Source organism: Chrysochloris asiatica, unplaced genomic scaffold (assembly GCF_000296735.1).
Source record: "Chrysochloris asiatica unplaced genomic scaffold, ChrAsi1.0 scaffold00046, whole genome shotgun sequence".
NCBI classification, from domain to species: domain Eukaryota; kingdom Metazoa; phylum Chordata; class Mammalia; order Afrosoricida; family Chrysochloridae; genus Chrysochloris; species Chrysochloris asiatica.
Window position 1 is genome coordinate 7968940 of NW_006408564.1, and position 19507 is coordinate 7988446.

The 19507-nt window shown below is 43.6% G+C and overlaps 1 protein-coding gene across 1 annotated transcript in view; it reads left to right on the top strand.

The window, feature by feature from the left end:
• The first annotated feature begins 11808 nt into the window (after positions 1-11808).
• ABHD6 (abhydrolase domain containing 6) overlaps positions 11809-19507 on the top strand; it is an 84585-nt gene continuing 76886 nt past the window's right edge. Inside the window, exon 1 of the mRNA XM_006862080.1 lies at positions 11809-11860. The gene's annotated coding sequence lies outside the window, so the exon portion shown is untranslated. The remainder of the gene's footprint in view (positions 11861-19507) is intronic.

Sequence of the window (19507 nt, forward strand, 5' to 3'; positions counted from 1 at the left end):
GGAACATGGTACATTCTCCCATTTTTGTAGGTCTCATTTGTTTTTGCTGTGGAGTTGGTTATATTTGTGTTTTTTAGTTTTCTTTGTATAAGTCCTTTGTTTCTCTGGTTACATTTAATCCTAGATATTTCATCCTTTGGGTAGCTACTATAAATGGTACTTCTTTCTTAATGTCCTTTTCAACGCTATCATTTTTGGTATAGAGGAATCCAACTGATTTTTGTATGTTGATCTGTTCCATTTAATTTTTTTTTGAGAATGCTGGATTTATGTTCATCTAAATTATTTTTTAAATCTCAAGGACAGAGAATTGAAACATTTCTTTAGAAAATGGCTTCTAATCTGATACTGTCAGATTAAACAAAGTTGGACCTTTGTTGTTTAAGTGTTTATACATCCACTGAATTGTGATGTTATACATATAGATTTTTCCATATTGACCATAAACGGATCATAAAATGCTTTATTCAAAATATGATAATAAAATCATACTATCAAGGTTCTGTATATAATTTTTACAAGCCTCCAAATCTACTTATACCAGTTAATCATGAAAAATTATTCCTTTGGTATTATTATTCATGGATAACCTTTATGAGCTCTTAGCGGTCATCTGTTTCATTAATAAAGTACATGATTTTGTTATAATTTAACTCCATATATATTGGTCTCTAAGGAGCTCTTGTAGCGTAGTGGTTACAAATTTGGCTGCTACTCTCAAGGTCAGCAGTTCGAAATTATTAGCTGTTCCGCGGGAGAAAGATGAAGCTTTCTGTTCCCATAAAGATTTACAGCCTCGGAAGCCCTGTACAGGGTCACTATGAGTCAGAACCAACTCCACAGCATATAACAACAACAACATATTGGTCTCTGGTTTTGTGTATCTGTCTTTCTCCAGTGTTTGAATTCCTCACTCATTAAAGTCCTTTGGCATAGTTCCTTGAAGAGCACTGTATATATTTCTGAGATCATATCTAAATATTTTGGTACCGTGGGCATTAATTTCTCTTGATCTAGTGACTAATTTAAATTGTTGAGTGCTATTTTCCTATCCGGGACTCCATTTCCCTCTTTGTGATGTTTTAACCTAATTAAATACAAATTCTTTCTATGCATTGAAGATGGAGTAAAATAGGAAGCTGGTAGTTTTGCTTTGTCTCTGTCAACTATAAACATTACATATGCTCAATTTCATTTTTGTTTATCTTCTTGATCCAAATCTGGATGTAAACCCTTTTCTGTCTTTCAACATTTGTCTTTTAGTCTGCCTTACCTCAATTATTTTGTCTTTTAGTCTGCCTTACCTCTTCTTATAAGTCCAGGTTAATCTTCTGGGCATTTTCCATCATTGTCCAGCTTCTATATAGGTTTTTGGGAAATCTGGAGGCATCCATCTTACTCACTCAAAGTCCTTCCATTCAGGACCATCTTCCACCTAACATTTTGTCTAATCAACATTGTCAACAAATGAATCAATAAAATAGAAACTACACTTTAGAATTACATTTTCTAGAATTTTCTTATTATTGAATCCTTCTTTTTGCAGCCAGCCATATGCTTCATTTTGAAATGCACTGACTTGTTCCCTCATGATATATCATATTGCTTAATTCGTGCACTGATGTTCTGTGTAGAACTTACTGTTGAAGTACTGGTGTGGTACTATAAGATAAGCACTGGACTACTAATCACAAACTTGATGGTCACAAACCCATCAGCCACTCCTCAGGAACACCATACAGGGTCATTATGAATCAGAACTGATTTGATGGCACTTAACAACACCCTTAGAGTCCTGGTGTGATGCTGTGGGTTAATGCGTTTGACTGCAAGGTCAGTTTGAACTAAAGGTTGGCGGGTCACGCTAACCAGCAGCTCCTCAGAAACCCTATACAGGGTCGCTGTGAGCTGGAACCAACTTGACGGCACTTAAAAACAACAGGAGCAACCTTGAATGAAGGAGTCAAAGTGTATCTTCCACACTTGGGTCCTAGTCATCAGTAGATGCTTAACAAATATTTAATACACAAATAAATGAACAAGTAATATTTGAAGTCATTTGACACAAAGCTATTTTATGCATAAAATATTAATATTTCATATTGCATTTCTATCTACAAACCTTTTAAAGGAAAGACCTTGTCACATTTTTTCTATCTAATCCCATTACTGGTTATAGCAGCAGATAGGATGGTGGCGGTGGTATGTTGTAAAGTTGGCACCAACTCACAGCGACCCTGTATATATATAGGGTTTATGAGGGCATAAACCTTTTGTTGTTATAGTTGTTGTTAGGTGCCATCAAGTTGGTACTGACTCATAGTGATCCTGTGCACAACAGAACGAAACACTTCCCAGTCCTGGGCCAACCTTCATAGTCATTGCTACGTTTGAGCCCATTGCTACAGCCGTTGTGCCAATCCATCTTGCTAGTGGTCTTCCTCTTTTTCTCTGGCCCTCCACTTTGCCAAACATGATGTCCTTCTCCAGTGGCTGGTTCCTCCTGACAATATATCCAAATTATGAAAGACGAAGTCTGGCCATCCTGGCCTCCAAGGAGCACTCTGGCTGCACTTCTTCTAACACAAATCTATTAGTTCTTTTGGAAGCTCATGGTACTTTTAATACTTTCAGTATTCTCCTCCAAGCATTACAGGAACAGAAACCCTCACCTTTTTTCCACGAAACAGCTGGTGGATTTGAGCTGCTGACCTTTTGGTTAGCAGTCCAATGTATAACTTGGTAGAGTTACCAGGAATCCTGAGCACATAGTATAGTGGAAACCAAAAAAACAAACACCCTACAGGAAAACAAAAAACCAAACACACTACTGGAAAACAAAAAACCAAACACACTACCCTTCAGTGGATTCCAATTCATAGTGATCCTATAGGATAGAGTAGAACTGCCCCTTGGGGTTTCTATGACCCTCTAGATGAGAGCAGACAGTCTCATCTTCTCCCATGGAATGACTGGTGGGTTCAAACCACTCGTCTTGTAACTAGGAGCCTGACGTGTAACCCACACCACCACCAGGGCTCCTTAGTGTAGTGGGTAGGACATAGATTTTGTGTTCAGACAAACACAACTTGTTTTATAGTCTGGCAGTATTACGTAATAGCTATATGATTTTGTTGTTATTAAGAACCCTCGAGTCAGTTCTGACTCTCAGTGATCCTGTATAGGTTTTTCAAGGAGCAGTTGGTGGGTTTGAACTGCCAACCTTGTAGTTAGCAGTCCAGTGTTTATCCTACAATGCCACATCAGGAGTCTCAATATTCTCATCTGTAAAATGGCACTAATCATTGTACCTACCTTATAGAGTAAGGAACTCTGGTAGCGTAGTGGGTACAAATCAGGCTGGGAACCACAAGTTCAGTATTTTGAAGCTACCAGCTGTTCTGTGGGAGAAAGAGGAGGCTTTCTGCTCCCGTAAGGATTTATAGCCTCGGAAACCCTGTACAGGGTCGCTGTGAGTTGGAACCGACTCTACGGCACATAATCACCACCACCACCACCACCTTATAGAGTGTACTGAGAAAATTCAGTGAGTTAATACAGTAGCAGAGAGCCCATTCTTTCTTCCGTGGAGCAGCTAGTGGGCTCAGATTGTTGGCCTTGTGATTTGCAGGCCAGTGCTTAGCATACAGAGCCACCATGTTTCCAAGTCTTTCTAAATGTCATTAAAAACAAATTTACATGTTCTGTCCCAGTCATCAAGGAGCCCTGGTGGCACTGTTGGATAAGAACTGGACTGCTAATCTCAAGATAAACAGTGCAAACCCACCATCTGCTCTGAGGGAGAAAAATGCGAAGCATTCTGCTCTCATAAACGTTTATAGGGTCATTATAGGTCAGCATCAACTCCACAGCAGTGGGTTTGGTGGTGCTCAGCATTCTGGTTCCTGGGGGAGCTGGAAGTTAAAAAGGAACTTGCAACTCAATGGGACTGAGAGTCACCCAAATGAGTAAATATATCTTGTGTGATCAACTATGGGGCTGTGAATGATGGAACAACGAATTTTGCTTGGGAAGGCAGATGTGAGGCATGATATTTCAGTTGCATATTGGGCATGGGGCTCAGTGGTTGTCTCTGAGCTTCCACACAGGAATGCCTGAGGAATGGATCGTGGGATGCCACCCAGCATCTCTGTACATATGATGTCTTGTGTTTTTTTCATTTTTCTCTTACGTACATTTCCACATGCTGACAGGGCCTTTGTACTTCAAGTTACTCATGATTGCCTTTTAATTAGCATGTAATTTCCTTAATAATTTCTTATTTAAATAGACACCTTGAAGGTAAGAAATACATTTTTGTTCACCCAGAGAGTATCTGACATGTAGTAGGTGCCCTGTAATATTTGATGAATGACTGAATGAATGTAGTGAACTCTTTCAACTGATGGCCTGCCATATACTGATTAGGGAATCTTGAGTGAGTCAGTTTACTTCTTTGTGCTTCCGTGCTCCTGTCTGTAAAGTGCATTAGTGTATCTCACAAGGTGGTTGTGAAGACCATATAGATTGATGACTGATACCTGGCAGGTAACAGTGGTGACCATCAGCACCTCTCAGCTATGATTGGTATGTCATGGAGTCTGGGAGATGTCCACAGAATGTGTGGCAGAGCAAAGCCTGGGGTGTTCTGCTGCATTTGCTGGCAGAGGAGGTTTCAGAACTCATTCCTAATGCTGCACAAGACCTACCAGCTGATAAGGAGTTTCTATTTGAGAAGACTGAAGGTATTATCAAGGAGCAGGCATGCCTGTTGAGGCTGCTTCCTGGCCTCCCACTGATTGCTTGGTGACAGAGCTCAGAGATGTTACTAACTCAGGGTGGGACTGACGGTGAATTCCCTCACCTCCTCCTACCTTCTTGGCACCACTGTAAAACGGGGGCTAATTAAGGCTTCTCTTATGCCAGTCACCAGGGCATGGAAGAGAAATTGAGAACATGACTCCCACCTGGGGCTTAACACAGTGTGCGTAAATAGAAAACTCTCTGGGGCTACAAAATACAAACCTGAAAATAGAACCTCCAGACCTTTGGAGTTACCCACTGTTAAGGTTTTGGAAAGGAGCCCTAGTGGTACACTAGTCAGCAGTTTGGTTTGAACTACCAGTGCTCCCTGGGAGAAAGATGTGGCAGTCGCCTACCACAAAGATTGCTGCTGTTGTTCTTAAGAGCCATTGAGATGGTTTTAACTCATAGCCACCCTGTATAGGGTTTCCAAGATGTGGCTGGTGGATTTGAACCACTGATCTTATGATTAGCAGCCCATTGCTTATCCTACAGTGCCACACCTGGACTCCATGACAGCCTTGGGAACCAAATGGAGCAGTTCCACTATGTCCTACATGGTTACTGTGAGTTGGAATCGACTGGGCAGCAATAAGTTTGAGTTCCAGGGCCTTGGAAGGAGAAATTTTTTTAAAGTGAAGCAGAGAAAAAAAAAAAAAAAAAAAAAGCTAAGTAGCACAAGTATTTGTAAAAGTACCAAGTGAAGTTTGGTGATTTCCAGGGGCCCTGCAGGAAGTCATTGATTGGTTTCATTCATTTATTCACCTCACCAACTGTGGAAAGACTCACTGAGCCTCATATTGCACACCATCGTGTGACAGGTCCAGATTACTCTGCACTGTCTCTCTGGAGCTGCTCTAGGTGTGTTGGAGGACAGCCGGCATAGAATGTTCAGGTTTGCAGTGAAGAGAGATGAGGCCAGAAAGCAAGGACCGGGCAATACACCCTTTGATGAGTCAGTTGCCTCCAAAACTCTGGGAACAGTTCTCTGAAACATGCCAAATGCAGTCCTTGAAATCTAAAGAGGAAGTAACCACCAACATAGAGGAAGATGCTCCAGGCCAAACTGTGGAGATAAATTCCCCAGCCCTGACAGAGGCAGGCGTGACAGGGGTGGGTGGTCCCTGGCAGTCTCAGAGATGTCCCTGTGCCACTTCTCTGGGGCTTTTTGTCTATATCACATTTCTAAACCTAAGACCTGCCCCATTTAGTCAGGCTTAGCCAGCCTGGCAGATTTGGTGAGTAAAGGCCTGGAGGCTGCCTTTGTGGCAGATTTAAATGGCCAAGAGTCCTTCTGGGTCCTAGTCCCATCAGTTTGGCAGACAGGCAAGTCAAGGGCTCGGTGCAGCAGGAAGATGTGGGTGTGTTGAGGGCAGGAACCTGGCCTCTCCTTGCTTATTACTGCGCAATGCCTGGCATGTAGCAGATGCTCAGTAACATAGTTTTTAATGAATGAATGTGTACTCTGATGGAAGAAACCCTACAATGCACTGTGAGCCTGAAAGGGGATAGGGGAAACTTCTGAGAGTAAGTGGCTTCTGAATTGAGACATAAAAACATAGATGAATAGCCAGGCCAAGCAAGAGAAGAAGAGAGTTCTTACAAGAGAGGACAGACAACTCAGGCAAAGGCCCAGGTGGTAGGGCTGTCGCTCGCTGAGCAGTCTTGGGAGTGTGAATGAGAATAATGGTAAACAGAGATCAGATGCTGAAGACCTCTGGGTGGCTGGGTGGAAGATAAGCTTTTCAGAAAATGATTTGAATTCAATGAGTAATAAATTTTGTTCCCTATTTTTCCTAACCTTTAAAAAAATTTTATTGTGACAATATGGGTGGTTGGTTGGCTAGGTGCCATGGAGTCAGTTCCAACTCTTAGTGACCCTGTATAGAGTTTCTAAGGAGCAGTTGGTGGGTTTGAACTGCTGACCTTGTGGTTCACAGTCCAGCACTGATCCTATAGCACTACCAGGATAGGCAAACTTTGGCCATGACACATATGTCCTCCTTGATTTGCCTTTTTAAGGCCTCCCACTAATAATTTTTAACATTTTTAAAGTATTATAAAAAACAAACAACAAAACTGTGCATTTGCATATTCCACATATTTCATATAAGTGGGATCATACAATATTTGTCCTTTTGTGTCTGGCTTATTTCACTTAGCATAATATTTTCAAGGTGCATATGTGTCATGGAATATATATCATTTCTCTTTATAGCTGCCTAACTTTCCGTTGTATGTATATAGCCCTAGTGGCAGAATCTCACCTCCTCTAACTTCACAAGAGGGGAGAAGACTGAAGATCAACACCCTAAGGCAGATTTCTGAAAAGTGAAGTCAGACATACCTCCATCCTCCAACTTTTTTTTTTTTTTTACCAGTTCTGACACCAGCTGTCCCTCCATGATACACTCTACTTCTCTGTTGGTCTCAATAATTCACTACAATGATTTTTTTTTTTTAAGGTCAGAACTTTATTGGAAACAGAGAGGGGTGCAGGAGAGGGCTAAGAATCAGGCTGTGTGGCAGATGGTGGTTTCTCCTCATCAGGAGGACAATCAATGAAGTTGGCCAGCATGGCAGCTGCATCATCCTGCTCCTTTTCCTAGAGAACTGCTGTCTTTGCCTTGGTCTCCATCTCTTCTTCAGCAGATGTCCCTGGTGGGGGTGGTGCCTTGTCACCCCCATCCTCAGTACACTTTTCCAGCAGGGTTGTGGGGGCCGAGGGCTCTTCTTTAATAAGCTCCTGTGGAGGAGGCCTTGCCAGGAACATACACACACACTTTCCTCTTCCCTTTCCACCTCCCACCGGGAAGGGAGTACCTCAGAGGGGGCAGTGTGGGGGCCAATTCAGCCCCAGGCTCCTCCTCTGCCCCAGGCTCTTCCAACAGCCCAGGTTCTGGTTCTGGCTCGGGCTGTGCCTTGGGGGATTCCGAAGGGAACAGAACTGGAGGCAAGGTTGGAGGTGGAGGCTCTTCTTCCATCTCCCCTCCTGCTGAGCCAAATTCTACTTCCTTTACCTCTTCCAATTCTTCTTCATCCTCCTTCTCTTCTTCTTCCTCTAATTCACCCTCCTCCTCCTCCTCAAATTCTTCTTCCTCTTCTTCGAAACAGAACTCACAGGCAATTCTCATGAGCTTAGGGCTGATTAGGGAACAGTTGTTGTGTGCCATTGAGTTGGTTCCGACTCAAGGAGTGGCTAATGGGTTTGAACTGCTGACTGTGTGGTTAGCAGTCCACTGCTTATCCTACAGTGCCACACCAGGGTTCTTTATTAAGGAAGTAACAGGTTACAATTCAGGGTCAGAAACAACTCAGGATACAGTTTTTTGATCAAGACAGTCTCTTCTCAGCCATGCGCAGTAAAAAGTTTTTTCAGTTTCACTAATAAGTGCCCCGATGTGCCCTTTCCACCAGAAAGGCTCTGCCCAAAGGCTCTCAGCTTTCTTGTTCTATGGACTGGGAAGCCCACCACATCGTCTCCCGTCAGTCTGGGTTCTGCTGCCTCTGCTTGCTATTGTTTTATTTCTCACTGCTTCTCAGCTTCAGTCTCTGTTTCCTGAGTCTAGGAGGTTCTCAGCACAGGTATCCTGAGTCCAACAGACAGTCTTAGCTCTTCTTTCTTGGTGGTAGTGAGATTCCCACATCCACCTCTACTACGGCTCATTTTAAGCCTAGGATGGTAAAACTGACCATTCCCCCACCACAAGGGTGCCATGCACCTTATTTGCATTAGTAGTAAGCTATCCAGTCCCATTGGTGGATCATAAGCACCTCATTTTCTTACGTCTACCCAGTCAGTAGTGCTATAGGATAAACACTGGACAGCAGTTCAAACCCACCATCCACTCCTCAGAAACCCTATACAGGGTTGCTATAAGCCAGAACTGACTCTACAGCACTTAACAACAACAAGTAGACTATAGCAAGAAAGATCACATGGGCACACCTCAGCAACATTGTGGGTTCAGTTCCAGACCACAGCGATAAAGCAAGTACCACAATAAAGAGAATCATATAGATTTTTTGGTTTCCCCGTGCATATAAAAGTTATGTTTACACTGTACTCTAGTCTATTAAGGAGCCCTGGTGGCATTGTGGAATAAGCATTGGGCTGCTTACCACAAGACTGGCCATTCGAACCCAGCAACTGCTCCAAGGGAGAAAGATGAGACTGTTTCCGTAAAGACTTACAGTCTTGGAAAACCTGTATAGGGTTGCTTTGAGTCAAAATTGATTCCACAGCAGTGAGTTTGTTTTCTTTTGGTTTGAAAAGTCTAATGAGTGTGTGATAATAGCATTATGAAACAATTTGAAATATTGCGATAATTACCAAATGTGACAGAGACATGAAGTAAGCATATGCTGTTGGAAAAATGACACTCAGGATGGCCACAAACCTTCAATCTGTAGAACATGCAATATCTGCAAAGTGCAATAGCGCAAATCAAAGTAAAACTAGGTGTTTTGTATAAAAATTATCCATCACACCACAATCATGTTTTGTTTATCCATTCAGCTGTTGATGGACACTTAGCTGTTTCCACAGTTTTGGCTATTGTGAATCATGTTGCAATGAACACGATATACATGTGTCTGTTAGCGTCACTGTTTTTCATTCTTTTGGATACATACCTAGGAGTAGAATTGCTGGGTCATATGGTGTGGCACTCTAGGATAAGCACTGGACCACAAAATCAGTTTGAACAGCAAGGTCGGCGGTTCAAACCCATCAGTTGCTCCTCGGAAACCCTATACAAGGTCAGTGTGTGTCGGAACCAACTTGACGGCACTTAACAATAACAATGTTCTGGTGTGGCACTGTAGTATAAGCTCTGGACTATGACCCACAAGGTCCATGATTCACATGTACTAGCTGCTCCTGGCAAACCCTGTATGAGTCAAAACTAATTCAAGGGCACTTAATAGCAGTAGTAATTCTAAGGAGGCTGTTGGTGAAGCATTGGGCTGGTAACCACAAGGTCAAAGATAGGTGGTTCAAACCTGCCAATTGCTACAGGGGAGAAAGACAAGGAGGTCGGCTCTGATTGGGAGTTCTACTCTGCCCTATTGGTTAACTATGAGTTAGAATCATCTCTTTGGCAGTAGGTTTGTTTCCTGAGTTTTTAATGGTAATTCAGTGTTTAACTTTTTGAGGAACCTTCAAACTATCCCCCATAGCTGCCCCATTTTACCTTCTCACTCTTCATATCTTTTTGTTTTCTGCCATATTGTTAAGCATTGTCAAGTCCGTTCCAGTCATAGCAACTCTGTGTAGGGTTTCCATGGAGCAGCTAGTGGAACGCTGTAGGATCAGCACTGGATCAGCAGTTCAGACTTACCAGAGGCTCCTCAGAAACCCTGTACAGGGTCCTTGCTATGAGTCGGAATCCACTTGACAGCACTTAACAATGACAACAAGAAGCTTATCCTATGTCAGCAGTGAGGTTTGTTGTGGTAAGTGTTGTCGAGTGAACTCTAACCCTTAGCAACCCTGCATAGAGTTTCTGAGGAGCAGCTGGTGGGTTTGAGCAACTGACCTTGTGGTTAGCAGTCCAGTGCTTATCCTACAACACCACACCAAGTTTAATTATCACTAAAAGGTGTGGAACTATAGAGTAAGCACTGGACTGCTAACAGGAAGGTCCACGCCTCTGAAACTCTATACAGGATCATGAAGCGTCTGAATCAACTCGATGGCACTTGCAACAATAACAATGACCATAATGGGGATTTACCTAATGGTTGTTAAAGGTCTTTCAAGAAACTAATTTTCCTTACACAGCATTGACGTCTTCGTGTCCTGCTGTAAGAAAAACACTGGGCTGCTGTAAGCTGCAAGGCTGGTGGTTTAAATCCACCAGCCCCTCCATGGAAACACTATACAGGGTCACTAGCAATAGGAATCTACTTGAGGTACGTAAGGACAACCACCAGTACCGATGCAGGACAACACTGGACGGGAGTTCCAGTTCTGACACTGTAGGCCGAGGACCTAGGTGAATCTGCTTTCCCAACAGCATGTACTCCCTGTTTCTGTGTCACATTTGAGTAATTCTCAAAATATTTCAAACTTTTTCAAATGCTATTATTGCACACTTAATAGACTACCAAACAAACAAAAAATAATAAAAGCCAAACCCAATGCCGTGGAATGGATTTCGACTCATATCCCACACTGTAAATCTTTACGGAAACAGACAGCCACATCTTTCTCCAGTTTAGGGCCTGAGTTGGAGCCGTCCACTTTGCAGTTAACAGCCCACTTCCCTTAGCCTCTGTTAACTTCTTACACGCTAGAGAGCCAAGCACAGCATCCATCTCATAGGGTTGCTTGAGGCTGTAAGTTAGCTTACTGTTCAGTAGTGTTGCTTTGATCTCCTGCAAACCAGACTCCTTTGAGGGCAGAGATCTTGTCTTAGTCATTTCGGGGGAGTGCAATGCTCAGAAATGCCAGGCACATAGTAGGTGCTCAGCAAATGAAACAATGAGCCCGATGACTTTGGGCTTCGCGTGGCAAAAGTGAGTCTCCTTTCTAATCCTTCTCCCCACCGAGAGCTCTTTGGGGGTGGGGCCGCAGGAGACCTGTTGCCTTCCCGCCCCCAACCCCACGCTGTGCCAACCACACAGTAGGTGATTGCGCCTGGGAACTTGGCTCTGGCATGGTTGGAGAGAAGTGGTTCGAGACTGCTAATTGGAGTCAGGTTGTACAGGATACTAATTTTACCCTTGGGGTTTAACGCTGTGAGCCGCGGGCTTGGAGTAGCTGGGGTTCTCGCCGGGGTGTCCAAGAGACTAAGCGCAGTGGCTCTAGCTCAGCGCTAGGAGGCTAGAGTTGAGGAGCGGGGGTGGAGTAGCGCAGGAGGGAAGTGAGGGCGGTGCTAGTTTTTCTGTCGGCGGACGAAGAATTGTGAGCTGCGCCTTTAAGGCATCGAGTCGAGTGGGGCCGGGAGCTGAAAGCCGTGGGACACAAGCGCTGCTACCCCGACCCGAGCCGCGGGTTGGGGGCTGGGGGAAGGGTCCGGTGGCTGGACCGAGACGGCTGAGGTCCGTTCAGGTGAGCACTGGCGGACGGTGAATGTGCGCTTAAGACAGATCCTCGGGCTCCCCCAATGGTCCCGTGACCTGTACCCCCCACTTCCCGAGTCTGGGATGCCCGGCCTCCCCGGGAGCAGCGGACCTGGTAAAGGTGGGTCTGAGACCTGCGCCTCACTTTCTACAGCGTCCTCCAGTTCGGTTCCAGACCCTTTGCGCTCTCATCCCATGTCTGAATGAATTTGAGGTATCCCTGTTCTCTCTACTTCCAGGGTCCGGACTGCCTGTATCCCAAATGGGGGAATGGATGAGGATGGGTCGGGGGCCCGCACTCTCTTTTACTTGGTGCCAGTATTAGCCCCTTGGCTCCTTCCAGTGCTTGGGTGGTTTGGAGGTTTTTGCACCCCTTCCCCTCCCTCCCCCCCATTTTCCAGGGAATGGCCACAGCTTGCTCTTCTCCGCTCCCAGGTCATCTCCTGTCTCTCTCCAGACATTTGCACAACCCAAGACCTCTCTCAGCCTATACCCGACCCCAGCGGACTTTCAGCTCCTGTTTTCCCAGCCTGTCCCCATTTCTTTGCCCTGTGCCCTCTCCTCCCTTGCCACCCGCGCGTCAGGATGCTAGTCTAACCACACTGACAGCTGGGTATCCTCGCCTACGCCTGCACGGGCTTCTAGTTTGCTGCTTTGCAAATGCGGATTGTGTAACCAGGGCTGCAGGGGCAGAACACGTGCGAAACTTGCGCCCCTGAACCCGCAGACCAGTAGGGGAGGCCAAGTTGGCGGAGGTGGGGAGGGAGAGAAGGAGAATGTCAGAGGGTGTAAAGGCTGTGCTTCCAGGAGTATGTATTCTCAGCCCATCTCCTGCCCCAGTTTGTTTAAGAGGAGGAAACTGGAAGAGGGTCCGACCCCTTGCTGGGACAGGGAGGCCAGCATTTTGTCTCACCCCTCTCCAACTCGGAGATCCCTAACGCTGGGCTTGGCTGGGTCTGAGATTTAAAATAGTTTATTATCAATAGTAGTTGAGAGAGAACAAGCAGGTGCTGGATCCGACAGGCCCTGCGTTGACCAGTTTAACAAGATTACCTGCCACACTCCTCCCATCATGCCACCTGAGGTACACTGCTGTGCCCATTTCTCCAAGGAAGAGTGAGAGGCTTTCAGAGGTGGTTCCTTTCCAGGATACTTGATTTCACAGATCCCACTGTAAATCATTAGACTTAAAAAAAAAAAAAATCCATTTGTAACTACAAATTCCTAGTAACATCTTTATAATATAAGAAAATAGAAGAGAAATAACCTGTGTTCCTGGCACCAGTTATTTTTTCTAAAATTAGTTTCTTAGAGGAGCGAGGGGTCCATGGTGCGCTCCTCCACGGTACTGAGGCCCAGAGAGAAGGGACTTTCAGGCCACTTAGCTGGAACGTACCAGGTGTGGGATGCAAAACAGGTTGTCAACTGAAATTAGTTACTTCCTGGGCTGCCCCCTGCTGTCCTAGAGCCTCTGCCTGCCTTGCCTTCTGCTGCTTGGCCACTCCCTCCCCTTCCTGCTTTGACGGTTTCCTCCTCTGGAACTGAGCTCTCAGGAGTCTCTGAAGTCTAAATCATATGCATCCCTTAGGGCAACTCTTCTTTCTCCTTTGGTGCTCTCCAGGATTTCTCCCCTGGCCCCAACTGAGAGCTGTTCTTTCTCCCCTGGAATCCCTTAGCTGGGATCCTACTACCTCCCATGCCCTGGCTGGCATCTGGAAAATTCTACTGCAGGTTTTGCCCTCTTTGGTGCAGCTGTGTTGTCAGAATCAGAAGTGCCCCCAAGGCTCCTCTTCCCACTTGCCTTGTCAGCTTTGAGGACACAGAAAAAGGGGTCCATGGGACAAAGGAATGGTTTCTGAAGTAAGAGCAGGCTCAGGATTCTGAACCTTGCAATACCATACTTCCTCAGTTGAGCTTCAGCCTGATTAAGAGAAGACTGATGGAGCCTGGTACATCAAGTCGGTTCCCTCTCATAGTGACCTTGTATAGGGTTTCCAAGCAGCAACTGGTGGGTTCAACCACCCACCTTGCAGTTCAAACTGACCTTGAAGTCCAATGCATTATCCTATAGTGCCACACCAGGTCTCCAGTACCTTACATTAGAATAACACACATATTCTTGTTGTTAACCCAAAGGATTTTCAGTAGGGAAACAGACAAACTTGGGCCCAAATCTTGCTTCTGTTACTTGCTAGCTGTGTGTGGCTTTGAGCAAGTTACCTAACCTCTCAGAGCAGTGTGGAGACAGATGAAAGAAGAATGCACAGTGCCTGCCTCTTGGTAAGCCCTCAGTAATCCCCAGTTAGTGTTTTGAAAGAAAAGTCCGTGGTAGCACAGTGGTTTAAATGTCCAACTGTGAACCAACGGAATGGACTAGCCACTCAGCTCCACCAGAGAAAGACGTAGCTTAGCTTCCATGAAGATTGACAGTGTTGGAAACCCTATGGAGGAGCAGTTTTACTCTGTGCTGTAAGGTTGTGATGAGTCAAAATTGACTCAAAGACAATGGATTTAGGGGTTTGGGGCTGTTTTGTATTATTATGAAACTGAGTGACAGTTGGCTATCACTTTGAATTACTGGAGAAATATTAAATTAGTACTAAATGGCTCACATTGGCTCTGCTTAAAGGTGGGTCACAGGCGTTCTGGCCACGAAGAAGTAAGCAAGCATTTTCTGTGCTCAGAAAGGCCTGTGATGGTTTATTCAACCTAAACTATTCTTTGCTTTTGCAGTAAGAGACAGAGTTGCTGCTGTATTTTACTAGTTTCAGATGCTGGTGAGCATTGAACTCTGAGGACCTGCTCACCTGGGGTGAGTGTGTGAATGTAGTGTGTGCAATTGGAAGTAATTATGAAGCTTAATGACATGAGGAAAAAAGTGTGTTTAGAGGTGACCTTGATTTGTACTATATTTTGGTTCAAGCATGTCTTTTGGGGAGGAGGTTAGAATTAGAGGCTTATCTTTGGATTTGGATGGAAGGATAACAAGGGTAAGTTTTTTTTCTTTTTAAAATCATAGTAGGCTGGTAAGCAATCAACTTTCTTGTGCCATATTCTTTGGAGTCTTGGCGTGGCACTATAGTGCTATACTGGTGTGGCACTGTACTGCTAACTACAGGTCGCCAGTTCAAACCCACCCATTGGTCTGCAGGAGGAAAATGTAGCAGACAGCTTCTGAAAACATACAGCCTTGGAAACACTATGAGACAGTTCTTCAGTGTCCCATAGGAGTTCTTTGAACTGAAATTGACTAAGTGGTGTTTAGTTTGGTTTTGTGGTTTTGTTATGTCATATTCTTTAAGGAGACCTAGTGATGCAATGGTTAAGTGCTCGGCTGATCACTGAAAGTTTGACAGTTTGAATCCACCCACCAGCAGCTCCACCAGAGAAAGCTGTAGCAGTCTGCTCCCATAAAGATTACAGCCTTGGGAAGCATATCGGACAGTTCTTCTGTGCATATAAGGTTGCTATCGGTTGGAGTCAACTGACGGTAATGAGTTTTGCCATGTTCTTTTACCAAATTCCTGGTTGTTTTGGTGACTAGGTCAATTATTACAGTGGTGACTGTTCAAAAGAAAAGAGGGAGTATCTTTAGTTAATAACGTATCAATATTTATTTGTCAATTGAACACATGTACCACACTAACTTTGTTGTTGTTGTTAAGTACCGTTGAGTCGGTTCCTATTCATAGTGACCCTATGTAGGATTTCTGAGGAGTGACTGATGAGCTTGAACTGCCAACTTTGTGGTTCAAGCTGACCTTGCAGTCCAGCACATTAACCTGCAGCATCACACCAGGACTGCTAGTAATTGGGGAAACTGTGTTTGGAGATGGTCTGTATGGGAACTCTATTTTCTGCTTTTTTTCTGTAAACCTTAAAGCTGTCCTAAAAAGTAAAGGATATTAATTTTAAAAGGGAAGGCAGGAGTGGCCACCTCCAAAGATAAGTGTTGGAATATCCCAGGAAGTTAATTCTGCAAGTGGAAAAAGTTTTACTTTAAAATTTCTCTTAAACGAATCATTTGTTGGAGTAATTAAAAATGATTGATTTACATTTATTTTAAGATATCACTTCTTGTCAGTTTCACAGTTGTATGGAATTTAGCAGGCTAAAGGACTTTTCTTTATTTCCGGACTGTGAACCACAGGTTGACAGTTCAAATCCACCAGCTACTCCATGGAAACCCTATGTATAGGGTCTGTATGTGTCAACACTTAACAACAACAAGGGCCATAAGCATATTTCATGTTGTATAATATGACAATAACTAGCTCTATGGGGCTATTTAAATTGAAATGAAATAAATTCAAAATCCTGTTATTTTGTCCCCTATTGTACATCATTATGTTGTATAGAGCAGATAGAGAACATTTCCATTTTCATAGTAAATTCTGTGGGACAGTACCATGTGAGACCAATTAAGCCAAAGCAAAGCTGTTTGATGATGGGGTTAAGTTCTATTCTTCTTGCCAAGTCATCTGCAGACCCAGAAATAAGAGAACGCAGAGAATGGGACGGTTAATAAATCCTCTCAGCCTCCTTTTGGCTGGCTGACTCACTGGCTTTTAACACAGCCTGCTTAAGAGGATGAAATCAAATGAAATGTCTAAGGCTGCACATTAAAACTACCTCGGGAACTTGAAAAAAAAAACAAAACCCATACCTAGGTTCCGCCCCAGACCAACTGAATCTGAGTCTGACTGAGGGCGCATTAATCAGTCATTGTTAAAGTTCCCCAGTAAATGGTAACGTGTAGCCAGGGTTGAGAATAACTGCCTTCAGGATTGTGACTTTTAAAAAAATCATTGAGGTGTGGAAGACTGTTTCAAGGTAGATTTGGTGAGTAGTTATAAACGTTCCTCACAGATTTTCTGTGGTGGTAAGTAGAGGGTTGGAAATGGGTAGGTTCTCTTCCTCTAGAGCTGGGTTCTCTAAAGGAGAGAAAAGAGGGAGAACAATTTTTTTTATTTCTGCAGATTGCTGGCATGGGAATGCAACTAGCATTGGTAGAGGCATGGACTGCTATTAAATGATCTATAATGCACAGGACAATCCGCGATAACAAGTGATTTTTCATCCCAAAATGTCAGTAGTGCCATGATTGAGAATCCTAATCTAGACAATATCATTTTTGTAATACTAATGCTCTCTCATTACTATTGCAAGAAACATTAGTATGTTTTCTCAGGCGTTCTGGTGTGGCACTGTAAGATAAGCACTGGACTGCTAACTGCAAGGTCGACGCTTCAAACCCACCGGCTACCGCTTGGAAACCCTATACAGGGTCCCTTTGAGTCAAAACTGACTTGGCAACACTTAACAATGGTCTCATGAGGAGCCTTGATGGCACAGTGGTTAAGCACTCTGCCACTAACTAAAAGGTTGGGGATTTGAACCTACTTTAGTGGCTATATGGGAGACAGTCCTGGTTGTCTACACCCAAAAAGATTACAGCTGTTCTACTCTGTTACATGGGATCACTATAGGTTGGAATTGACTCCATAGCATCCCAAGTGTCTTAGAATCCATACTTTTTGGAGCTATCAAGATTGAATGAACCCCAGAAACTATTTTCCTTAGATAATCTGTAAGCCTTAAACTAAAAAATCTTTTATGAAGTATACTTTAAACCAAACAGTACTTTAGCTTAATTAGTAGCCTTCCCTTTGGCTCAACATGTAGAAAAACAATAGACAGGCCTATTAGGTAAACAGCAACACCATGGAGGGACCATCTCTTAGGACAATCAACTGTATGACATCAAAAGGGCAGCCTTTGCTCAGGGATAAAGTTCAGAATGCAGGAAGGAATAGGAAAGATGGAAGAAGGGAAATTGTAAATACAGGAAGGAAGTGTGCAGAATGGTATTAATGTTGTGGAGAGTACAGTCCTTGTCTAAAAACAAAATGTGTTTGAATTATTGAATAGAAATTGAATTTGCTTTGTAAACTTACACCCAATTCACAATATAAAATGTAAAAAAAGACTGTCTGCTTTGATCATTGCATTCCTTTAAAGAATGATTCACATTTCATCCTCATATACCCATTATTTCATTATATGACATTTTACATTTATGTCAGTAGAAAAAAGATCTATCCAACTTTTTTGTGCAGTAATGATATGTGTCTGACAGTAACGAGTGTGAGGTACACGGTGAGAGTTATGCTGGCTTCCATGGTTAAGAGTTTGTGTCAGCTTGGCTAGGCCATGATTTCGCATTTATGTATCTCCATTGTATCTCCATTTATGGAGTCCTGATGTGGCACTGTGGGTTAATGCACTGGACTGCAAGTTCAGTATGAACAGCAAGGCCGGCGGTTCAAGCTCACTAGCCGCTCCTTGAAATCCTATACAGGCTCTTGATGGGTCAGAGCCAACTTAACAAAACAGCATTTCCATCTGTCTCCATTTATGACTTGATGTGGTCATTGTTCATTTTCACATAATGGTGATTTTTTAACAACCCGATCTCTGGAATCTGACCATGTTGATAAATGAAGAGTGTGTGTGTATGAGATCAAATTGACAATAACAACTCGAAAAATTTTATAGGCGTGAGTGTCCGTTAATGGTGAAGGAATAATGAGAGTGAGAATGGTTAACAACTCAAAGAATATAATCAATGTCACTGAATTGTACTTGTAGAAATTATTGAAATGGTGTAGTTTTGCTGTGAATAATTTCAGTTATCAAAACTTTTAAAACGTATGTCACCAGCCACATCAATTTAGAAATGTTTTGCTGTAGTGTAATCTAAACTAGCCAGTGAGGCATGGGGGTTTACGTACTGGACTGCAAGGTTGGTTTGAACTGCAAAATCAGCAGTTCAAGCTTGACAGCTGCTCCTTGGAAACCCTATACAGGATCGCTATGCGTTAGAACTGACTTGACGGCTCTTAACAACAAATAAATAATAAATATAGCTAGAAATACTGGTGAAATTGATTTTTCATTTTGGTATGTAACCCAACTACATGAAGGTGTGTAAATAAATATACAATTTATAAGAAAAAAGAAAGCTCTTCTCCTAATCAGACCCTCAGCCTTAGACACCCTCTTGACCTCTCAGTCATATTCTAGGCTTTCAGATCCCGGAAGTGATGTAGGGTGTTGCTACCTATGGTTGGCACTGCTGGGGCTGTGTCACGGGCTTCTATGGCAGTCTCTGATGTAGCACTGTGCGAACTGCTGGTTCAAGAAAAGGGACACATTGTGGAAAGGTGTGGGCAGAGGTTCTTACAGTCTTGCAAGTTGGGATTCTCTTCTTTCTGCTAGTAATTACCTACAGTAGCAGCAGCGTTTGCTTGACGGCCGTTTTCTAGAAACTGTGACTATTTGGCTATTGGCATTGGTGTTTGCCTTAAGATATACCCATAGGTTCAAGCCTCATAGGTAATGAAGTCTGGGGACTAAGCTATGGACTCTGCACACCCTTGACGACAGGTTACTCAAGTGTCTGAAGAGACCTATGAGCAGTAGGCAGTAATGCAGGGTGATGGAGGTGTGGAAGGAGTATCAACCTGCCTGGGAGGTCAGGCAAGGTCTTCCTGGCTGTGCTCATGAAGCACTTAGTATCTGCCGGGTATAGCTTTGAACAGAAACAGTCTTCATCACTTTTTTTTTTTTTTTT